Raw genomic sequence first — 23,320 nt, 5'->3', positions numbered from 1 at the left:
CACATTCTCAGGTTGCCTGCTGGCGCCCCCCCCCCCCCACCCCGCCCAAGACCAACACAATCAGAAAACCTGAGGGTACAACCTGTGCTTCAACAAATGCTCCAGGAGACTGGCATCTGTCAGTGTGAGAGGCACTGCACCCCCATGATCCATGACCCACTCCTACTCCAGAGAAACTTCCTCCCACAGCCTCAGCTCCCCATTCCCTGGCTCCCGGAAGGCTGCCGGGGAAGGAGTCACCATGGAGAGAGGTCATTAAACAGTAAAGAGAGCCCATAATTAGTTAATGACACCACTGGCTCTTGAAGAGGGGGTCAAAAGTCAGATTACAGTTGAGGCGAAAAAGCTCCCCCATATCTGTCTGTCTTTCACACACACACACACACACACACACACACACACACACACACACACAGCAAGAGCTTGTCTCGTTTCTGTGGGCCTGCTAACTAGCAATGAGGGGCACTGTCTGTCTGTCCCTCCCCACAGGGGGACTGGAGCTAAATTTGGGGGTACATTCTGGTGGGTGTCAGGGAAAGGGCTTTTCCCTGAGAATCTGGCCCTCAGACCTTGAGTTTAAAAAGGTCTGAGGGCCAGACCTTTTTATGGGCAGTTTCTAGTCACCTGACTAGAAAGCCACTTGGAGGAATTCACTCCATGGTTGTTGAGCACAGAGTGTATGTCTGGACTAGGTGATCGCTGTAGCAATGTGGACAGTAATAAAAAATGCAAACTGGCCTACACGTGCAACAGCAGGGGAGCACTAAACTGGGTCACAGTAGGTCCATGTGGCACAACGCTGTGGACAGAGAACCATGCCGTGGGAGAGGATTAAATAATGTGGAAAAATCCTCCCTTACAATGTTAACTGATATGCCACAGCACAGGAAGTAGTTCATGTGGTATGCTCCCAATCGTGTGTGTGTGTGTGTGTGTGTGTGTGTGTGTGTGTGTGTGTGTGTTCACACTACTTATCTCTGAACGGTTATTTCCTTCTCGGCATCTGTTCTTCACCCAGCAAATTTCTCCACAGAAACCATTTCTTCAATAATTAGAAAGTTATTCTTTAAGTGCCCATTTCGTTCCTATGGAGATGACTTTTTTTTTTTAACAGAAACATCTCTTTTGTACATCAGATTCACTGGCCTGGGGTGGCCTTGATTACAAGAGAGACTTAGTCCTCTCAGAGAGTATCCCACATCCCATATGGTCCCAACAAGAATGATCAGGATCAACGAGTGGAAGCGAAGGGAGGGTGGGTTTGCTTAAATCCTATACCATATTTTTAAAGAGTTAGATCTGTCCAGAGAGAAAAGGTAGTGAACTCTCCAAGCCTTGAGGTATGTAAGCAAAAACTGGATGTTTTCCATGGGATCAGACTTGGTAGGTGGGTTCACTCAATGAACCATAGAGCTACCCACAAAACCACAATCCTGTGAGTCTAGTCACAAGCACCCAACTTGGCCTTCAACTCTAAGCCAAGAGCACCCAGGTTGAGGATGGGGCTCGAACATTCTGATCAAGGACCAAGCCGGCAGAGACCCAAGGCCCTCCGGACCCCCAGAGCTCCCAACAGCCTGGGGAATCTCCCCTCCAGATCAGGGCCTCACTCTGTGCCATTTCCCCAAAGGAGTGGCAGGAGCAGCCTTTGCTCATCATTATCAATCTCGTTAGCTTTTGGCTTGGAGGGAGGATGCATTCGGAGCTGTTGCCCCGCACTAATTGTCTCATTTAATCCTCATGCAAGCCCACAAGAGAGGTACCACTATCATTCTCCATTTCACCGTAACGGACCCAAGCTCTGAGAGACTGCAAAACCTGCCCAAAGGTGAGCAGATGGTGGGAGGAAGAGCTGGGCCATACCAAGGTCTGGCCAATGGCAAGTCCTAAGAAGCCAGAAAGAAGCCCAAGCTGTAAGTACAACCCCAGTGGTTCCCTACGTGCAGCTTGCACCCCTCTGCCCCTTGTGGGGATTTCTGATATGCACAAAGTTTGATAAACATGATACCATGTTATACAGTCTCCTGGCAAAACAAAACAAAACAAAACAAAACAAAAATCCTCTGCTGGACCCTGCCATATCTGGAGCATTTGTTAAAGCCACTCCTTCCATTCCATGACAAGGTGTGGGACAGAGAAAAAGGGAACCTGAGAAGCTTTTTTTTGGGGGGGGGGGCGTAGACGACACATCCTTCCTGCCCCAGTTACATTTCTGCTGCATATTCAGAGAGGCCAGAGGTCAGGGAGGTCAGCTGCCTATATGACCAAGTGACCTAAGGCCTACCCACTCATTCCCTTGCCACAGAACCTCCTACAGACCAAGGCGCCTCACTCCCCATGAGTTTCTATTTCCTCTATTCAGGATGTCTCATCAGGTCCCATTGCAACAACATTCTAATATTCCATCTCCTAAGACAGTGAGTGGGAGAGTGATTTTTGCAACCGCAGTAGTAGAATTACTCTTTGTTATCATTATCAGCAGCGACAAATGAACACTTACCGAGTGCCCATTGCATACCCGGCATCGTTCAAAGTGCCTTATATTTATGAGGGGGAACACATATTTTTTCCTTGACCAGAAACCTCTACTGGGAGAACACCTCTGGCCTCGCCCCGCCTCCTTCGTGCCAGGACCAACAGTGGCTTATCGGATTGGTTCGTCTGGAAGGCACACTGGGCATGCTCAGTGGGCCCGCCTCCGGCAGAGCCCAGCTGCCTGCTGGAGCGTTCCATCACCTGAGCTCCTCTCTGCCGCTGCCACCTGCTTCTGCAGCGAGGCTGGCACCTGTCCAGCGCCGCCTGGGACCGGACGGACGGGTAACCCTGCCAGTGCCAGGGAAGATGGCTAGCAAGCCCTCTGGGTCCCGGATCTACAGCCACGTTCTCCGGCTGGCCTTCTCAGTGATGACGCTGACGTTTGGCACTCCATCTTTGTCAACAGTTTTCTTTTTGCTTGCTTCCAAATTCCGGAAGAAAAAGGGGGTTCCTTCGAAAACCGCAACATATTTAAGCTTCTTTAACCCTCATAGCACCTCCCTGAATTAAGTATTATTATTTCCCGCAATTTTGACGTGAGGAAATTAAGTCTGTTGGTGTCAAGGACGGTTGAAAAGCTTGTTGAAAAGTTGTCTAAACACCAAGCAGCACTCGGGGCGTGTCCACCACAATGGAAACTGGTGAAACTCCCGTCCATATCAGACTCTTATCTCCCAGGATCTGAGGCCCGTGGCCAAGGCCACTCCTTCCATAGACATTCCCTCTGTCTTTTGCAGATTGACAAACTGATATTCATTTTTGAAAACACATATGCTTTACTAACAACAAAAAGCTCAATGTGAGCCCAAGTTCATATAAGACATTTTTGTTTAACTCTGTATAATAATGATTTTTGATAGCTTTATTGTGTCTTCTTTCTTAAGCATAAAAATAATATGGACTCACTACAGAAGATTCAGAAAATAGGGGAAAGTAAAAAAATAAAATAAAGGTCTGTAATCTGATCTCTATAATTTCACAGGTATGTGCATATTTAAGTGGATTCATCTACTTGTGGAGTACAGTCGTGGGGGTTGGGACAGCTCTGCCATTCTGTGCCTGTGGTGTCTCCACGGTAGTGCCAGGACCTGCCCATCTACAGAATGACTGCAGAATGGGCCAAGCACCCAGAAGTCCCTTCGAGAATAAAACCCTGCAGATGGCCACTGTGACATCGCATGGGCCTCGCTTACAAACACCACGTGCAGCATAATCGTTATAATTTTGTAGCCCAAGAAGGGCTGTAACTTGTCCAAGGTCACATGGCAAGTGAAGGATGAGCTGGGATGAGAACCCAGCTCTCCTGATCTCCAGACGCAAGCTATTCTCCAAGGTTTTCTGCCCCCCAGAGACTTAAATCCTGCTTCCTATTAATAATAGCCAGCCTACCAAAACCAGCTTGTACCCATATAGCACTTACTCTGTGCCAGGCACACTTCATAAATGATTCACGTACATGAATTCACACCGTTCTCAAGCAGCGCTCTGAGGCCAGTATATTACCATCTCCATTCTAGATGCCGAGACTGAGGCACAGAAAGGTTAAAACACTTGCCGAAAGTCACGCCCCGCAGCTAAATAGCAGAGGCGGGGATCATTCATAGGCCGCTTGGTTCCAGAGTCCGTGGCATTGCCATGGTTCCTTCCCCACTCTCCTGGGCCAAGGCCAGCTTGGACCCCAGGCCAGATCTGAAGCCAGGCTTCCTCCAGCCCGGCCTCCAGCACTCCGTCTACTTCTCTGCATTGGCTCTGTGAGCCCAGGTCTAGATCCTCAACAACTTCCACCCCGGATCACCCTTCACACAGGAGGGAAAGCCAGGGGTGGTGCCCAAAAAAGGGGCAGGAGCCCCCACTACCGGGAAAGAAGACAGGGGAGAGGGGAGGTGCTTCCCAGAGCGTCCCACTTGGTGGTCTGGAGGGATAATATCAGGGGTGGACTTCTTGGAGGAATGGGCCTCCCATTCCCCCAACCCTGAGCCCGTGCCCTCACAGGGCAGAAGCACCTTCCGCAAATGACTGCTGAGTTGAAGGTGCCTTCTCCGGCTGAGTCAGGGTTCACTAAGGACCAGAGTGACCCCTCAACAGGCTGAGGCTGGAGGAAGTCTGGTTGTTCCCCTCTCAGGAGGCCAAAGGCCAGGCCTCACAAGGGAAACTGAAATGCCAACTGAGCAACCCCAGGCCAGCAGACCATTCCCGCCTCCCTGGACCCAGGTTCCAGGAACGGGGAGGGCAGGCCTGAAGGGCAAGGCAGGGGCACTCAGACCCTGCTTCCAGGCTTCGCCTTTGCCAAGGATCTGGCACCGAGCTGGGTCCTGCTGGGCTGCCCCAAGGAGAATCACTTATTCATCCAACCATCATTTCCCGACTGCCTGCTGTGTGCCAGGCCTTGAGCCAGAAGTCAAGGATACAGAGACGGGCAGGGCAGTCCCGGCCTGGGGGCTTCACTCAGTATGCCAAAACACAGCAGCAAAGCGCAGAGTACTGGGTGTACAGAAGCACAGAGGAAGTGGGTTGGGGAAAGTCGGCCACTGACGTTCAGACCTACTTCCCCTCAGGAAGCGTAGAGTCATGTTGGGGAGTCCCAGACACCACCAGGAAGAGCCAGGCGGCACCACACAGCCAGGCGGCACCACACAGCGGGATATAACTAGTGCCGTGTGGCACAGACACATGTTGGAGAGCACAGAGGGCCCGTACCATAGGTGGGTGCTCCAGGCGATGATCCTGCAGACTCCAGAAGCAGCCTGGCCCGAGCTTTGAAAGATGGGCCAGGGGCAGGGAAGCACAACAGCTCTCCCTGATGGAGTTCTCGCTGAGTGCTAGGTATAAAGCTGCTAAGCTTCATGGACACGTTTTTGTTTTTTTTCTCGTGTTCCCCTGTGAGGGAGTTACCATTATTATCCCCAATTCTCAGACTCAGAAACTGAGGCTCAGACAGAGTCACATAGCGAGGAACGAGCAGGGTCACGATTGTGGCTCCAAGTCCAATTCTTCACAACCAGGCTACCCCATGAACCTAAGCGGCAGCCAGATGGGAGGTAGGTGAGGGTGCTTCTAGTGGAGGAATAAGCAAGGGTGAGGAGGGGGGACTGATTATTGTACATCTGAAAGGAGCCACCCACTTCCACTCTGTATTGAGAGCCTGTGCTGTGTACGTGTGCGTCTGTACCCTATTTTACAAAGGACAGATCCTGGCTATAGAACCCTCTGAGAGCCAAGTAGACAGGCCATTAGCAGAGCAGAAGGGAAGCCTAGAGAGGAGAAGGTACTTATAGAAGGTCACACAGCCTGTAAACTGAGGACTTGGAATGAACTTCATGACCCAGAGTACAGGCCTCTTCCCTCCCCTCAGCTGCTTCTCCATGTCAGCACAGAGTGAATCAGCTTCGGACAGGAAAACCACGGTGTAGGGGGAACCCCAGGGGTGAGGCAGGAACCAGCCAGAAACCCAGACACCAACTGGGTCTGTGGCTGGCCTCCTCCTCACAGGCAGCATCGGGGCGAAGGGAAGAGGGAAGCCACACGTCCCACACACTTATGTTTACCTCTGGGCTTCCCTCCTGGCTCCTTGGATTGAGGCTTGGAGGAGCGGAAGTGGTGGGCAGGGCATTTCCTACAGAGATGAAACCAGCTCTTCACCCCTGACCCCTGCCTTGTTCCAAGAAGGGGCCCAGACTCTTCCCTCCCTCCTGCCTCCCCCAGAGTCAACTCCTGAGGGTTTGATGCACTTGATGACATCATAACCGCCCCCTCTGATCTTCCCCCGGGGGTGGAGGGAGTGGGTAGAACAGTTTGGAGCAGGGGGTCAAGGCCAAGCCAAAACCAGGGGGTGCCAGCTGACCCCAGAAGCTCCAAATCCAAAGGAGCGCTCAAGGCTTGGGTCTGCTCGGCCCCGTGCCAGGAGGGCCTGTCTGGTCCTCAGGGAAAATGGGTTGGGCCCAGGGTTGGGGGTGGAGGGTAAATGGGGAGGAGAAGCTTCCATTCCGTGGCTTAAAAGTCTGAGGCCTCAAGAGAGAGGGGACTGCCCCACATGGCAGAAACTTCCGAGGAGCCTGGAGGAACCCAAATCCACCCCCCCACACAGGAAACTGGTGCCCCCACTGGCTAACCTCTGGCCCGGGCCCTCCCTGGGCTAGGGCTATGAGGGGGAGAACCACAGGCATTTCTCCCCGTCTACCCTGACTGCTGACTGGCTGAAGCTCTGCCACTTGGCCCAGGTGCCTCCCATCATGGCAAACGCGGGGCCTCCTTGGGTGGCTCCTCCCTATCACTCTGTAGCACCCATCACCCTCCCAGCACCTCCCCCGCCCACCCCGTCCAGCACCTTCTGAGCCCCTGCTATGCACCGTCATCTAGCCTGGGCGGAGAACAGAAAGAAACACAGGGACACTCTCACTTCTCCCATGTCACCCGGGTCCCTCCCACTCCTCTGGTGGTGCCTTTTCTAACCCCCAGCTGCAGATATCCCCACACCTCCCCAGACCCCTCCTTTCCCTGTCACCACAGCCATCAGTTCCTTATCCCTTAACCGCTGGGTCACCCGCTCCGGCATGTCTGGCAGCCCGCCTTTCCTGAAGTGCCACTCTGACGGTGTCACTCCCGTGCTCACAAGCCTCCAGTGGCTCCCACTTTCTACAAATCCAATCCAAATATCTCACCTTGGCATTCAAGGCCCTCCACGAGTTGACCCAACCTACCGTTCCCCCTTCACATCCCTGCACAGTCCCAACTCTTCAGCTGGACTGATCAGCCCAGAAGTTTCTTTAAATCTCTCTGAACACTCTGACCTCCGTGCCTCTGACTAGACATTTTCCGCTGCCCCAAGCACTGCCTTCCTTGTGGCTGCTGAACCACCCCCCACCCCCAATCCGTCAGGCCCACCCAAACTCCACCTCTTCCAAGAAGCTTTCCTAACGATCCCTCTAGACCTTTTTCATTTATCTCCTGCAGAAGCACTGGGATCCTTGTCTAAGTTCCTCCCCAGACTGGAAGCAACTGAGGATGTCACTGTTGGTCATTCATGTGGGGAAGAGAGTGGTGCATAGGACTTTCCAGGCGATGCTTACTAAGCATCTCCCCCGACAGGCACCACCTACTGACCTCTCCCTCCCCACCAACCAAACTCCAATCTTATGTCCAATGCTTGGAGAGGGGAGTCTGGAGCCCCAAGTTGATTCCAGCCCAATCTGGACTTGGGAGCCCAGGTAGAAAGTCCTGCTCAAGTCTCACCAACGCTAAGAAGTGCCCTCATTTCCTGCCCTGCTTTCTCCAGTGTCTCACCTCTAAGCACCACATCTACCCCATACTTTCTCTTTCTCTCTCTCTCTCTCTCTCTCCCTCCCTCCCTCCCTCCCTCCCTCCCTCCCTCCCTCCCTCCCTCCCTCCTCCATTTGATGCAGCCTTCAATCAGACCCTTCCCATTGTATTTCCCAGCTGGTTCTAAAGTGTAGGGCTCATCTCCCCAGGAGATGCTGGCAGCCGGCATACAGCATTCCCAATCTCCTCCGGTGCCCATCTCTGATCAGACAGATAACAGGTGCCCACACTACCCCATACCTCCGCCCAAGCCCAGTGTGCAGTAGAAGAGCTGGATTCCAGCCACCAGAGCAGTACAGACCCATGAAATCTCATCTGGCCTGGAACCCTGGATCCGAGTTACCCTCTCCCGAAGGACCGTGGTGGGGATGGGGAGTCCTCACTGTCAGCAGCTCAAAGTGAGGGCAGAGACCAGGTCGGGCTAGTTCACCTCCGAAACAACACCTCCTAGATAGTAGGTGTTCAGAACACATTTTTGTGCTTATTTAACTGGACACCCAACCAACCTCAAGCAATATTACAGAAAACTCAGCCGCTCTTTGGTTCAGATGACAATCTGAACCTCAATCCTGAAATGGACAACGTGATGCTGGTGGCAGGTGGCAATTTCTGGCTCACACAGGGTCAGAAGGGGATGCAGCCAGTCTCTGACCCTCCAAATCCTAGCTCATTCCCAGGCAGGAAGCCAGTCCACCACCTGCCCATCCACATCAGAGCAGCTGATGGCATGTAGCGTGGCCTCACCGAGAGCCTGGCGCCTTGCTAAGCACTGTTTTCACATTATTCCATTAAGTCCTCGCTACTACCATTGGGTACTGTCATTACCCCCATTTTACAGATGAGGAAACCGAAGCTTACAGGGAAGAGCAATCCAAGTCAGTTTGGTCCCAAAGCCCAAGCCCCTGACCACTGATTTAGGCTGCCCAACTACCACGTCCCTGGCACAGGGGACCCACAACCACCAAGGACAGAAACCTCCAGAACCAGGAACTAACCTAACCCTGGGCATGCAGCAAGAACCCCAGGCCCTGGGCTTAATCTGGATCCAAAGTTTGGCCGGGTTTCCCCTTATCTTTCCCATTCACCGGATGACAACTTGTCCCCTGCTTTTTGCCCTGGGCCCCCCAGGCCAACTCACCTGGGAAATAAGCCCTTGGAGGTGGACAAAAACCCCCTTGAGTTTCTGGCCCAAAGTCATACAGGGCTCTCAGAGTTGGGTGGGGGGGGGGGGGGGGAAGAGACTGAAAGCTCCATTCCCTCTGGGCTTGTGGGTTCAAGCCCCATCTGAGTAACTAGTGTGGCCTTTGAAGCAATTCGCTTCACGCTCCCGAAGACGTTGCTTTGCTCAGGCAGAAAACTGCGGTCTGAGCAACGCGATTTGAATGTCTGCGGCTGAACTGCACTTGGCTCTCACCTGCCAGCCCTCACCTTCCGGGGTTTTAGTGAGAAAGGGCAACGGGACCATGAAGTTCGGCTGGTTCAATCTCCTTTTCCTGGAACCCGAGAGGTCTAGAGCCCAGGGGAGGCATGTGCCGAAGGACACACAGCTGGTGCATGGCGGAGCTGGAGAACTGGGGTTCAGGACTCCGGAACTTCAGCTTCTTCTCACCCACCAGCTGCCTTCGTGGCCCGACCTGTCACTTGTTCCGAGAAAGCTGCCCAAGCGCGCTCTGGAAGGGGCGGCGAAAAACTAACTTTGCTACCGGCCAGCACCCCCGGGCCCCCTGCCCCTTCTCACCTGCTGGTTCTGCTTTCTGTTCGGCGCAGCAAGCCTGGAGTCGCGCGATCGCAACCCTGTCAGCGTCCGACTGTGCAAGAAGGGCTCACCCACTCCCCGCGGTCCTCGGAGAAAGCAGAAGCCTCGGCCAAGCCCCGCCCCCGCCAAGGACACGCCCCGGACACGCCCCCTGCCTTCCAGACGCCGGTTCGCCGGCCCCGCCCCCGGGCGCTGCTGGGTTGTAGCCGGGCTGCGAGCCAGATCAGGCTCCGCCCACCATGTCCTCCCCGACTCCGAACCGGCCAGCTCCGCCCTGGACCCTGCTGGGGGCGGGGCCCCGCCCCTTGCCCCGCCCCTTGCCCCGCCTCGCTGCGGCCGCCCAATCTACACCGCCAAGCCCCGCCCCCAGCACGCAGAGGCTGAGGCCCGCCCCCGGGCCCGCCCCCGCAGCGCGGTCCTCTGTGCCTCTCCAGCTTCCAGGCCCGCCGGGATGAAGCCTGACTCCCCGCCTGGCGGGGCTCCGCGCTCGAGCCTTGCAGGGTGGGAAGCCCCACTCACGGAGCTACCTAAGGGCCTGTCCCTCCTCGGCCTTCCCAGTCTTACCCTGGCCCCCGCCCGCTAGGAGGAGGCCACGCCCCTCCCTTCCGCAGCGCCTACCAAATTCTGTCCTTCCCTGCCAACCCAAACCCGGCGGGCGGGCGAGCCTCCGGCCCCCACGCTGGCCTCCCAGGGCGGGTGTATCCGGGTGTGACCGGTGAACGGTGTGGGAGCGGTTTGCGTTCCAAGTCCGAACCTCTATCAGGAGGCGGCTTGGGGCCCAAGCACTTTTTGAAAATACTAACAGCTACCACCGACAGAACTCTCGCCAGGGGCCGGGCTCTATGCCAAGCGCTGTAAAAACTACTGGCTCTTGAATTTGCACAACTCTATGCCGATATTGCGCCCATTTTACCCAAGAGCAACCTGAAGCTGAGGGAAGGGAAGTCGTGGAGGTGTGAGAGGGATCCAGCCCCAAGCCCTGAATCATAGGCTTGATGCTGCCCCAGCTTGCCTGGACTGGCTGGCCCCTGGGGAAGTGGCCTGGCCCAGCCAGATGTTGGGGCAATGCCCAATAGGCTGACTGAGGTGAGGGAGGAGGCGTGGGTTGATGAGGGGGGCGGGGGGATGGCAGGAGGGGTTGTCGCGTCGACCAGAGACCTCAGAAGGTGACTTTCTCCCTTGAGAAGAAATGGCCCAGAATTAAGATGGGCTGCAAAAGATCTCCAGATGGCTGTGGTGCCCCCACCTGCATTCCAGCCCTCTGCATTCTCAGACCCCAGGGACCAGCCTCAGGAAGGTCCCCCACCCCCACCCCCCGCCCTGGCAGGTTACTGACCAGGACCATTTACTTGCGCAGTAGACAAAGCTCTTTCATTCCCATTATCTCATTGGAATCTCCTGTGGACGTCATGCTGCATGGGTGGAGGAGGAAACTGGATCTCAGCCAGCATGGTCCTTCCCAAAGAATGGTCCTTGCACCGCAGCAGCACCTGGGAACTTGCTAGGCATGTGTGTTTTGGGGCCCCATCCCAGCCCTACTGAATGAGAAATTCTGGCGGAGGAGCCTCACAATTTGTTTTAACAAGGTCTCGGGAGATTTTGAATCCCGCTCAAGTTTGAGAAGAAGTTAGGGTGGTCGGACAATACAGACCAGAAAGCCTCCTGGGAACCTTGTAGCCAAGGCAGGTCCAAACCTGTAGAGAATTTTTCTGAGATGATATGAGCCAAAACTGACGACAATTTCGGGGAAGCAAGATCTTAAATGTTTCAAAGGACAGGTTAGCAGTTTCCATTATGCACTTGAAATTACGTGGGAAGTAAGAAAGGTTACAGGAAGGTGAGATGAGAGCAAGGTGGGGATTGGATTACAAGGTATAGTTAACAAGATTATGTGCCCTCTTGAAGATGGTTATGATTATTTCAAAGATGTGTATATTTAGAAGCACAAGAACATTGGACAGAGCTTGCTTAAGGCAAAAATAAACCTTTTACTAAAAAAAGTTATATGCCTGGCAGGTGACTACCCACCATGACCTGCCAGTTAGGAATTTATGATCAGATCACCCTGTGAGGTTACTTTCTGTAGAGTCTCTTTTCATCCACAGCACTTCACTTTTCTGTGATAAGCCCTTAAAGGGGTAATAATACCAATGTTGAGAGTGTCTGTTGAGGATCAACTCCGATAGTGTTCATGAAGCGTTAGCCCACACTTGGACACTGCACATGCCCAACAAATGTTATTTTCCCAATAAAAGTCTTCTTCATAGAATCTCCATAATAAATTGTTCTTCCCACGGAGGGACACCATCTACCCTGCCAGAGGCCAAGAGCCTGACCCGCTCCCAGATGATGTCGATGCTCCTGGTTCAGGGACACACTGAGAACCACTTTCCTGTTCCGTCTTGGGCTGGGTTCGCAGCCAACCCATGCAAAATGGGCATAAAATGCCCTCCTCTTCTACTGTGCTCATGTCCCCGCCCCTCAAACTGGGTGTGTTGGTGATGGTGATTGGCCGTTGGCAAAACAGCTGGATCCCATTGGCCCCTCCCTCCTCCATACAGACATCTGATCACATTAGTCCCAGCTGCTACTCATTCCTGCTTCTGTCACTCCAGATTAGAGATGGGAGCAGCTGCGGCAACATGAAGGGCAGTCTACAGGCAGCTTCTGGAATTTCTGCCATACTCCTGCCACCCGCCCCCACTGGGGCACTGGTCCCATTCCCTAACATGAACTACCCTAACATGTTAATAGTGCAAATTAAGGCCCACATACCTTACATATAAACCTTTAACAGACTGGAAAATAAAACATGTTTATTCTCCTGTCTTGAGAAATATTCTTTACTAGAGGCCTGGTGCATGGATTCGTGCACCGGTGGGGTCCCTCTGCCTGGCCTGTGGGGATCAGGCTGAAACTGGCTCTCCGACATCCCCCGAAGGGTCCCAGATTGCGAGAGGGTGCAGGCCAGGCTGAGGGACCCCACCGGTGCACGATCAGGGCCGGGGAGAGATGGCGGGAGGGCCCATCTCACCCAGTCCCAATCAGCCGGACCCCAGCAGCAAGCTAACCTACCCATTGGAGCATCTGCCCCCTGGTGGTCAGTGTGCATCATAGTGACTGGCCGAATGAATGGTCAGACACTTAGCATATTAGGCTTTTATTATATAGGATAATGACCAAGAAGGCCATGTTCAGATTTAGAATTCTTGGACTCTTGGAATTCTCTGCAGGAACTGACAGTGTGGGGTGGGTCAGCCCTCACCCCAGCTCTCAGCCCACCCATCTTGGTTCTCCTCCTAGCCCCATGTCTGTCCTATGTTACAAGTGGCCTAGGACCCAAGCATATAAACATCCCAGCCCATGTGGCCAAACTGTCCACCTGTCTTGCCTATAGTTTGTACTTGGTCAACTTTCTAGGGGTGCACACAGGGCCACATTGTACCCTCAGAAGGATGATCCTGGGGAAAGTGCTTGTGTAAGCCCTAAGACTGGTGTTGGGTTCTCTAGGCAGAGATTTCCAGGGTTTTCTATACCTAAAGCATGATTGAGGAGAGGGATGGGGTGGGGTGCAGACGCTGAGTGGACACAGGTCTATGGGTGGCACTGCCATTTGTCCTTGTCTCCCCAGCACCTAGCACAATGCTCACACACATTGGAAGCTTAAGGGACAGTCACTGAGTAGATGTGTGAGTTCTTTACTGACATCCAATCGGGCTGGTTGTCCCAGCATTTCCTCTTTCCAGCAGGAGTCATGCTTTGCCATGGCTCACCTGGGCATTTTGCCGGCAGAGAGCAGAGCCCCCTCTAGTGAGAGACTACTGGCATCGCTTGTGAAATTCTCCAGTCCATCCAGAAGTGAAGCTGGGAGTCCTGGAGGTGGGGAAAGGGCCAAGAAGAACCACTCTAGAAGCCCTGAGAGAAGATATCAAATGGCCAACTTGGAGGCAGGGGAGATGGTAGGATGGCAAGACCTCAGAAGGATATGTCCATGGGGTTCCCAGCTTCTCAGAGGATCCCCCACACCAAGTGTGGCACAGGAGCTGCGGAGCAGGGGACCTGAGGTTCTTGTGGGCAAGAACATGGCTGTCAGGGTCTCATGGCGCCCGCAGGGAGGGAGGCAGGGGGGCAGGAAGAGTGCTGCATCTGTTTCCTATTGCTCGGTAACAAACCACCCAATCGTTTAGCCCATAAATCTGCAATTTAGGGTGATTCGGTGGGAAGGGCTTATCTCTGCTCTGTGCAATGTCAGCTGGTTCAGCTGGAGCTTGAGAATCCATTTCTAAGATGGCTAGCAAGCTGGTGCTGAGCCAGAGCTGGGGACCAAGGCCTCAGTTCCTCTCCGTGAGGCCTCTCTGCACGCGACGTGGGCTTCCTCATTGCAAGACAGCTGGGTTTCAAGAGCAAGCAGAGAAGAAGGTAGAAGCTCGTAGCCTTTTCTGACCTAGACTTTAATCATGTAGCATTGCTTCTTTCGCATTCTATTCGTGGAGGCAGTCACCGAGGCCCACCCAGTTCAAGGGGAGAGGACATACTCCCTCTCTGGATGGGGGGGTGATGTGGCAAAGTTTAAGAAGACCTTGTAGGACGGACACTATTGTTGCACCTTTTCTTGCTGGCCGGGGCCTCAGTCAAGAAAATACACCCTCTCCCAAGTAGGTTGTTAGAAGGACTGGAGTAGAAATTCCTCTGATGGGAACCGAGAGTCCGAAGTAAGCTGATTCCACTTCTGGGGATTTATCCGAAGGAACTCAAAACACTAATTCAAAAGAATGGTATGCACCACTCTGTTCATTGCAGCATTATTTACAATAGCCACGATGTGGAAGGAGCCCCAGGGTCCACTGATGGGTGAGTGGATAGAAAAGGCTGTGGTACATATGAATGAAGCTGATTTAAAGAAGGGAAGTAGACAATATTTCTCACATAACCATTCGTGCATGAATGCCTAAGTCCCACGGCAGACAACGAGTCTTCAGTACTTGGGTTATTTAGGATCTTCCTTCTTCAGAGTCCTTCCTCCGAGTAGAGTTAGCACCTTCTTCCTCTCATCCTGCACTGTTTCCTTAAAAGTTATAAGTTTATTTATTTATTTAAAGTTATCAATTTAAATAGCACTCATTTGGTCCTTATAACAAGGACCCTATGAGGCGGTGAATTTCCCAGATGTGGAAATAGAGACACCGAGAAGGTACGTAACTTGCCCAAGGTCACAAATAGTAAGTGATGGAGGGAAGAGAAATGAAAGTTGATGGCCAACCCAGTTTTGTTGCAGAAACCGAGCCCCATGAGAAAGGCCCGAGCTGGGCAGGACACGGGTACCCAGATTCTGAGCACCCAACAGTGAGCCACATGGTCCATCCCCAAAGGCTCTCATTGATCAACGAGCCCCCTACGCCACCCCCTCCCTTAGGGCCTAGAAGGGACCCTGCTCCTTCAGGGGAGAGAAAAAGAATGTTGGCCCCCAGGGGAAAAGTCTGCCCCACATTTTGTCCTCTTGCTGAGTCTCTGGCCAGGAAGTGGTTAATAGCAGTTCCTCAAGCTTAAGTCTGTTTCTAAGGAGTCTTTTTCTGCATTTGAACGGGCTCAGCAGGACCATGACTTTTACTGTCTTCTCCCAAGGACTGAAGGAGGATCTGAACTCTGAACCCATTATAGCTGGGTTGTAGCTGGGATGTGACCCAAGTTCACACCAGAGAGACTGAGCCATTGATTCCTTCAGTCTCAGTCACTGAAGGAAGGTCATCATTCCCACCTGCCCCTGCTACATCTGAAGGTCCAGGGGTTAATCCCACCCGCCCTGGCCTCAGGGGGCTTTTGGCGCAGTGGGGACGCTGACCCATAAGCCTGTGCAGTGTTGCCCTGCCATGTCACAATAGCAGTAGTGATGACAACAATAACAATAGGAGTTACCATTTAAAAAAATATATATTTTATTGATTTTTTTACAGAGAGGAAGGGAGAGGGATAGAGAGTCAGAAACACCGACGAGAGAGTAACATCGATCAGCTGCCTCCTGCACATCCCTGGAACCAAGGTACATGCCCTTGATCGGAATCGAACCTGGGACCTTTCAGTCTGCAGGCCGACGCTCTATCCACTGAGCCAAACTGGCCAGGGCAGGAGTTATCATTTTTAAAATAAGCTGTTCCCATGCACCAGATGTTTTAAAAATGTCTTTGTGTATTTTTAACTATCTGGATAATTAGCATTTTGTTGCGCTTTACATATTAAGAAGCTTTTAAAAACAACAACTGTGGCACTAGGGTAATAGTTGAAACTATTAAATGACGTCTCCCCATCCATAATTTCTGGTAATACCTGTTGTTTTCCACTTTGGGATATCAGCTTAACTCTAGCAGGGGTTGGGCACCCCGAACAGTGATGATCCCACACCCCAATATATGTTAGTTTATTTACTTATAATTGAGATGTACTAGTATGTACCAATTTGCTAGCCATTTTGCATATTCCGAACCATACATAAAAACAACATGGAAAGAGACAAATTTTTAAAAATTACTTAAAATATTCAATATATTTTTAAAAATAAAGAAATTCTATTATTTTCTCATTGACCTACCATGACTCTCATTCCCACAGGGAAGAATTGTTGGGACAGAAAGCAGAGACGCCTCCTCTGGACACCCCTTTCTCTGTGTCTCAAAATACTCCTCAGTGCCTGAGATGGACGAGGAGATGCAGCAGGAAGGGGATTAGGCGCCCTAGCCGGTTGGCTCAGTGGATAGAGGGTCAGCCTGTGGACCAAAAGGTCCCAAGTTCAGTTCTGGTCAGTTCAATCCCAAGGTACAGACTTCTCCCCAGCCCGGGCCCTGGTCAGGGCTTGTGCAGGAGGCAACCAGTTTCTCTCACATCGATGTTTCTCTCTGTCTTTCCCTCTCCCTTCCACTTTCCCTAAAATCAATGTAAAAATATATTTGGGTGAGGAAAAACAACAACAAAAATAAAAGAAGAAAATAACAAAAAAGAAAAAGAAATAAGGGGGACCAGGCATGGGAGCCCTTGCACCTGCCACTGGGTGTAGCTGCACAAAACCAGGCTGAAATCCTTCCCTAATTAGGCCAGGGCTATCAAGTGCACGCCTGTGGCCCAACACACGTGGTGTGGACATTCTCCTCACTGTACAGGTGAGAACGCAGAGAACTGAGTTGAAAAGTTTTGAATTTGTCACCAGCATTTCAAAATTGGGAAATTTCAAATGAACATTGAGATGTAGAACTTATTTTGAAAAACAGACAAATCCAAACAGCCTGATGTGTATTCTCATGGAGCAGCAGCTGGCTGGAGCTGAGTGTGGGTGCCCCCTTCAGTCGTAATATACACCCTCCAGCTGGCCACAGTCCCCACCACTCCCTATTGCCCACCCAACCTGCTTTTCTCATTTTGGTGACCTGCCTGGTCCCTGCGGGCAATGAGTTTGCAGTCCTGGTGTCAGCAGATGCTGGTTGAATTGGCGAGCTTTCTAAGTAGGGGCAATGCCAAACAGACCTTCGCAGGAAAACAGGGACCCCACATTCTTTTGGTTCCTACTCTCCACCACGCTGCAGGCAATGCACATACAACATTTGCTATGTTAGGGCTCTAAGACAGACTAGTTTGTTGTCTCCAAGTCATTACTTTCACCAACAGAAATAGAGTGGAAAAAATAAACGTTACTCGCCATACTGTTCTCTTCAAAGTGGGTATTTGTCGCCCTCTGGTGTCCACAGCACTCAGTGCAGCCAGTCAAGAGAAGCCTAGAGAGACTAGGGGAGAGAAGGAAGGCTGGAGGGAGGGGGAAGGTCCCCACCCGGTTCTGGTAGCAGGAGGGCCAGGCGAAGGTAGACATGAAATTAGGTCTCCTTAGCAGGTTCTAACGGCAGATTCCCCACCCAAGGAAACTCGGGGTATGGGATTTACAAGCCAATGCTAGCCAGCCGACAGTCCCCCTGGGTGTCTGGAGGCCTCAAGGACCCAATGACTCTTATTTAACAATGGTGATGAGATAATATTAAGTCTAGTCGGCATTATAAACATAGGAAGTGTAATCTGGTGGTTATGCAGAAAAAATGTACTAAAAGGCATTTGCAAAGCCCCCTGAGCTATTGGGAGGTGGAGGCAGGGAGGAAGGTTGGGGTTGCTGGAGAGTCAGGATAAAGCTCAGTTTCCAAGAATAAGGTCTCAAATTACTGCAGAACTGGCCTAATGAGACAACTGTCTTCACCCTCCTCCATCTGACACCCATTTCCCCCAGGAACCCCTGGCAGGCCACCACCAGGAGGTCACCTCTGCCACCACCACAAAACATGGAGCTCCTGGCAGGGCTGTTCCCTCCGATACAAGCCTTGCACGGAGGGTCTGACTGGAGGAGCCTAGGCCACTTGCCGAAAGGGCTGGCTGCCGGAAGGCTGGGAGTTGGAGTTCCCATGTGCACTTTGGGTGGTAGAACTTGTAACGTAGGAATTTTGTCAAATCTGGAAAGACTTACTATTTAAAAGACACAAGGCAGCTTGAATATGACAGATGTCTACCACAGCTCCTACTGCTGGAGTGTGTGCTACATGCGTGCTGGGCACTGTCTCATCTGATGCTCACACTGACCCCTTGCGGTGGGAAAAATTACCCTCCCCATTTTATGGAGTGGGAAACTAAGGCTCAGTGAGTTTATAAATAATTTGAATAAGATCTCATGGCTGACAAGTGGCAAAGCTTGGAGCAAGACAGGACTGTCTAATTCAAAACGCAATAAATAGGCTCTACTGTCTCCCCAAAATGCCTCCTTTTTCAGGACTCATGTCCCATTTACTGAGAATGAGCCGTAGGGTTGAGGATAAGGGCCTGGAAGGGACTTCAGAGGTCACCTATTTTAACTACTTCTCCACTGCTACCATTTAGCCCTGTATTAGTCAGTTTTTGTGAGGTTATGCTGCAGTAACAAAGAACCCTGACAATCTCATTGACTTAGAACAAAGAGTTATTTCTCATTTATGTTAAATGACCACTAAAGATTGCTATGAGTGAGATGAGAGTCTTCTCCTTCCTTATGTCTTTCTTATTCCTAGATTCAAGATGAAAAATTGGCCCCCATTTGGGATATGCTTTTCTTATGGGAGAAGGAAAAAGAATGTCCAAGCCCCTTGATGGCTCTCAAAGCTTCTGCTCAGCTGTGGCATCTGTCCCTTTTGCCCACATTCTATTGGTTAAGGCAAGTTACAGAGCTGAGCTCCACCTCAGTGGACAGAGAAGTGTCCTCTCTCATGTTAATCAATCACATGACAATGGGCAGGACTATCTAGTCTTCTTACAGGGATGGGGAGTGGATCATTGGGAACAAAAGGACATTCTACCACCAGCCGCTCCAGCACTGCTAGCTACATTCCAGGTAGCAGAATTACCACCTACGCCAGTTACAAAACAACATAATGCAAGAAATCATGCTTAATACTCTCATCTGACTAGAATCCATTCCTTCATCCCACAATTACTTGTTGAGTGCTTTCTGTGTACTGGACAATATTCTCACACTGAGGAGACAGTTGAAAGCAAAACAGTCAAGGGCCCTGCCTTCTTGAAGCTTCTTACCTTCCGGTGAAGGATGGACAATCCTATATAATAAAAGGCTAATATGCAAATTGCCAAACGACCACAATGACCAGTTGCTATGATGTGCACTGACCACCAGGGGGCAGACACTCAATGCAGGAGCTGCCCCCTGGTGGTCAGTGCACTCCCACAGGGGGAGCACTGCTCAGCCAGAAGCCAGACTCATGACTGGTGAGTGCAGCGGTGGTGGTGAGAGCCTCTCCTGCCTCTGTGGCAGCGCTAAGGACCCCTCAGGGGATGTCTGACTGCCGGCTTGTGGGGAGCGGGCCTAAGCCAGCAGCTGGACATCCCCCAAGGGGTCCCGGACTGTGAGAGGGTACAGGCCGGGCTGAGAGAGGCCCTCCCCACATACATGAATTCGTTCACTGGGCCTCTAGTAATAATATATAACATGGTGGGTGGCAGTAAGTGGATTGGAAGAGTGAAGCGGAGTAAAGGGTAGGGAATTTCTGGAAGAGGAAAGCTGTTTCATGTAACAGGTCAGGGAAGCCTGAGATGACATGTGAGCAGAGACCTGAACGAGCCCTTGAGGATACCTGGGCACAGGGCATCCCAGGCACAGGGGTTGCACGTGCAAAGGCCCTGAGGCTGAGCTAGGTCGGAACAGGTTGCATGCAGGGAAAGTAATAGGAAAGGAGGCCAGAGAGGTGTCACAGGCCCCATGAGGGAGGGCCTGACGGGCTTGGGCTTTAGTCAGAGGGAAGGATTTGAGCAGGGAAACGGGATGATCTGACTGTGTTTTAACAGGTTCCTCAGGCTGCTGCTGAGAACAGGCCTGAGAGAGGCAAGCCTAGACGACAGGAGGCCAGGGAGGAGGCCACCGCACGCATCCCAGGTGGTGCAGTGAGCATCCAGGGCACCTCTATCGATGGCGACCCTTGTCAGCAGTCACAGTGAGAGGAAACGGGAAGAACGTCACTATCACCTGCACGTGGGGGCCGTGACGTAAAGGGAAAGGGGAGCCGTGCCCATAAAAGGCCCAGCTGAGGGAAGCTCCGACACGTGAGCATAAAACGGAGTCCGGGGCCTTGGGCCACCGGTGCGATGCTGGAAACATGGAAACAACCCGGCTCGGCGCGCTTCCCAGGAAGCGTGATGGCCATGGACACCTTGACATGGCGGGGTGCGCGCCCGGAGTCCAGCGTGGGGGTCCCATGGGGAGGGCCTGCAGGCTCCAGCCCTCTTCCCGCAGCTCCGCTCCCAGCCGTTCTGTTTACATGGGAACAAGATTTCTTCTGAAGAAAGGGTACACACCGTGACTTTAGCCATCTTTACCCCAAACTCACTCTAAGGGACACAAAGCCTGCTCGCGTGAGTCAGCAGAAGAATGGCAGGAGCGCGGCCAAGCTGTGGGTGGACCCAGCGTCGCTGCGCCTCAGTGGGTCTCCCCGGGGATCCATGCCCATCATCTGTGCTGCGTGATGGGCCCTGTGCCGCCTCTCCCGCCTCCTCACATTATTCATTGGGAACGTTTTCCACGAAAGAGGAAAAGCCTGTGGAGAAAGAGGGTGAGCCAAGAGACCCAGAAAACCGAATCCTATCTAATAAAAGAGTAATATGCAGATTGACCATCACTCCAACACACAATATAGCTGCCCCCATGTGGTCAAAGATCCTGCCCCCATGTGGACACAAGATGGCCACCACAAGATGGCCAGCAGGAGAGGGCAGTTGGGAGGCACCCGGCCTGCAAGGGAGGGCAGTTGTGAGGGACCAGGCCTGCAAGGGAGGGCAGTTGAGAGGGACCAGGCCTGCAAGGGAGGGCCGTTGGAGGTGATCAACCCTGCAGGAGAGGGCAGTTAGGGGTGACCAGGCCGGCAGAGGAGGGAAGTTGGGGGCAAACAGGTTGGCAGCAGAGTGGTTAGGGGGTGATCAGGCTGGCAGGCAGAAGCGGTTAGGGGCTATCAGGAAGGCAAGCAGGCAAGCAGTTGGGAGCCAGCAGTCCTGGATTGTGAGAGGGATCCCAGATTGGAGAGGGTACAGGCTGGGCTGAGGGACAACCCCCCTCCGTGCACGAATTTCATGCACCGGGCCTCTAGTCTATGAATAGAAACGTTTGGTGATGAAAGACATGAATGGAGCTCATTTCTGCTGCTACCATGGGGCACGGGCGTGCTCCCAGGAAGGGCCTGTCTCAGGGGGCCCTGCCTCCCCGCTGCAGCGCCCCCACCTGGCTGAAGTGGACATCTGATGAGGAGAAGGAGCAGGCCTACAAACTGGCCAAGAAGGGTCCGACTCCCTCAGAAACTACTGTGATCCCGGGAGACTCACAGGGCATCGAACAAGGATGTTTTGTAACACGCAATAAGATCTTGAGAATTCTGAAGTCCAAAGGACTTGTGCCTGATCTTCCTGAGGATCTCTGCCATTTATTTAAGAAGGCAGCCCTAGCTGGTTAGGCTCAGTGAATAGAGCGTCGGCTTGCAGATTGAAGGGTCCAGGGTTTGATTCTGGTCAAGGGCACATGCCCGGGGTTGCAGGCTTAATCCCCAGTGTGGGGCGTGCAGGAGGCAACCGATCAATGACTCTCATCATTGATGTTTCTATCTGTCTCTCTCCCTTCCTCTCTGAAATCAGTAAAAAATATATTTGAGAAAAAAAAAAAAGTGGTTACTATTCAAAAGCATCTTGAGATGACCAGAAAGGATAAGAATGCTAATTCCATCTGATTCTGATCGAGGGCTATATTACTCACCAGTTGTATTTACCAGTTGGCTCAATATTACAAGACCAAACGAGTCCTCCCCCCTCATTGGAAACACAAGTCCATCCACAACCTCTGTCTTGGTTGCATAAAATGTCTACGTACTCAAGCAATAAAGTCATTGTTTAACTAGAAAAAAAGAAAAGAAAAAAAAAGTATGGGTAAAGCTGTTCACTGCGCCACGCATGTGCCTCCATCTATGGCACACACACACACACATATTTTTATGAATAAAAACGTAAAGGACACATAAACGTGCTGTTGGTTCTGAAGTGCATTACCACATTTCCTGAGCATGACATGTTTTTTAAAAACCTAGAGAAATGGTGAGTGGTGGACTGACAACCTTCACCCGCCAAGGAGCCCCTGATCCATTGTGTCCACACAGTGTGTGCCCAGCGGACAAGCAGGCACACCAATGAGTCCATTCGGGGTTGAGTAATTAGGCGATTGGTGTTTTAGCCACTTTATGTTTAAATAATAATTGGGGACTTGGTTGGGAACTTGGGGTGGGTTAGGAACGCGTTATTTTTGCCATGTAGACACAGAAGAATGTAGTCCCTCATTAAGCAAAATTCACTGTGTAACACTTCAGGCATGGATTCGATTTTTAGGCTGAGACATATACTTCTATATATAAAATGAAAGACCTGGTCATAGTGATACCTGATATTAACGGGTCCTTCCCATGCCCTGAGACTGTGCTAAACCTTTAACATGCTGTAATTTATTTGATATTTGAAATAGGCCTGAGGTTCAATATGCTTGTGATGATTAATGCTAGCTTAAAAATGAGGAAAAAGAAGAAAGAGGCTGAGTAACTATCCCAAGGTCACAATTCCTGGCTTGGGTAGACAGACATTTGTTTTTAATATTGTCCTTATGGTGGACATACACGTTTTCATATACATGTGTATGTGGGTTCTAAATTTCACCATAAATAAAAGTAAAAGGAGGTAGAAGTAGAGGGAATCATTCCTAACTCATTCTAGGGGGCCAGCATTACTGTGACACCAAAACCAAAGACATTACAGAAAAGATAAGGAAGCTACAGACCAATAGTCTCCATGAACCTAGATGTAAAAATCCTTAATAAAATATTTGCAAATCAAATCCAGCAATGTATAAAAAGAATTATACAGTGTGACCAAGTGGGATTTATCCTAGGCCTGTAAGTCTGGTTCAACTTTCAAAAGTCAATTAATGTAATCCATCACATTAATAAGCTGAAAACAGAAAAATCACATGATCATATCAACAGATGCAGAAAAGCAATTGACAGAAAAAGTATCCACCAGCCTGGATTTCTGAGGAAGAAGAACCAACACTCATGCATGACAAAAACTCTCAGTAAACTAGGAATAGAGGGGAACTTCCCCAACCTCATAAAGAATACCTAACAAACG

General features: G+C 51.5%; 1 protein-coding gene and 1 pseudogene across 4 annotated transcripts in view; one reads left to right on the top strand and one right to left on the bottom strand.

Annotated features, from left to right (window-relative positions):
* The window catches only part of CD82 (CD82 molecule), a 51,443-nt gene extending 41,725 nt beyond the window's left edge, over positions 1–9,718 (bottom strand). The window contains exon 1 of one of the 3 annotated variants that reach the window (XM_079787927.1): positions 9,590–9,718. The gene's annotated coding sequence lies outside the window, so the exon portion shown is untranslated. The remainder of the gene's footprint in view (positions 1–9,589) is intronic. The other 2 variants (XM_079787928.1, XM_079787929.1) reach the window with 2 other exon arrangements.
* Positions 9,719–21,309: 11,591 nt separating this feature from the next.
* Positions 21,310–22,006, top strand: LOC307109328 (small ribosomal subunit protein uS15-like; annotated as a pseudogene). Its single transcript has 2 exons — positions 21,310–21,604; positions 21,818–22,006. The product of its transcript is annotated as a small ribosomal subunit protein uS15-like (transcript).
* Positions 22,007–23,320: the final 1,314 nt, after the last annotated feature.

This window comes from Cnephaeus nilssonii (assembly GCF_951640355.1).
Source record: "Cnephaeus nilssonii genome assembly, chromosome: 13".
NCBI lineage: Eukaryota > Metazoa > Chordata > Mammalia > Chiroptera > Vespertilionidae > Cnephaeus > Cnephaeus nilssonii.
This window is presented reverse-complemented; position numbering and strand designations above follow the sequence as displayed.